This window comes from Galeopterus variegatus, unplaced genomic scaffold, assembly GCF_000696425.1.
Source record: "Galeopterus variegatus unplaced genomic scaffold, G_variegatus-3.0.2 Scaffold1328, whole genome shotgun sequence".
NCBI classification, from domain to species: Eukaryota; Metazoa; Chordata; class Mammalia; order Dermoptera; family Cynocephalidae; genus Galeopterus; species Galeopterus variegatus.
Genome location: NW_007727439.1, coordinates 288,042 through 288,966, shown reverse-complemented (window position 1 = coordinate 288,966; position 925 = coordinate 288,042).

Here is a 925-nt window from a genome sequence, read left to right as displayed (position 1 = left end):
CTGCTGCTGCTAAGAAAGCTGAGGACTGAGATCATGTCCTCTGCCAATGGCTCCCGAGATCTTTCCCAATTACCTAGCTTGTGGACCTACGTGTGAGGAGTCTAGTGATCCAGCCAGGCATGTGAGGGGTCTAGTGACCCAGCCTGGCATATGACAGGCCTGTGACCCTGTCTGTACAATGGGTTTGAAGGGTTAATGAGCCCTAGCCCAACAATACAGTTGGCTACGTCGGCAGGATTCCCACAGTTGCCCTAGCCAGACACCCAGCAAGAAAGATTGTCTAAAGAACAGTGAATGTTTGAAGTAAGAAGACATTTGGTGTGAATATAGATTTCATCATGGTTTACCATAGAGCAGCTAGTTTTTGATAAGCTGTGCCTAGATCACTTAAAGTGTAGGTGTGATACAATTGATCATTATGAATTAATTAGTGTCAAGTTTGTTTCTGTCATCTATTACTGTTCAACAAACTACCCTAACACTAAGTTGCTGAAAATCAAAGCTGTTTTATTTGCTCAAGATTCTGTGGGTCAGGAATTCAGGGTGGGTATGCTTGACTTGGCATTTCCTTGATTCCTTGTGAGTTTCCTGGGGTTACTCTTTCAGCTGCAGTCTGCTGGGTTATCAGCTGGAGATCAAGTTCAGCTGGAGTACTGGGCTAGCTGGTGAAGGGAATTCACTCACCTATATGCTGCCACAGCTTAAATGGCTGGAACAGCTCGGGACTGGCTGGGCATCTCTCCCTCTCTCTATGTTCTCTCTCCAGTAGGGTAGCTGAGGACTCCAAGAGAGAAGAATTGGAAGGTGCAGGTAGACTTGGTTTCAAGGGTTACACAGTGTTATTTCCACTGCATTCTATTAGTCAAAGCCAGTCACCAGTCAGCCCAGATTCAAGGGGATTCCAAAGCTTGCTGGGGGAGTGGAA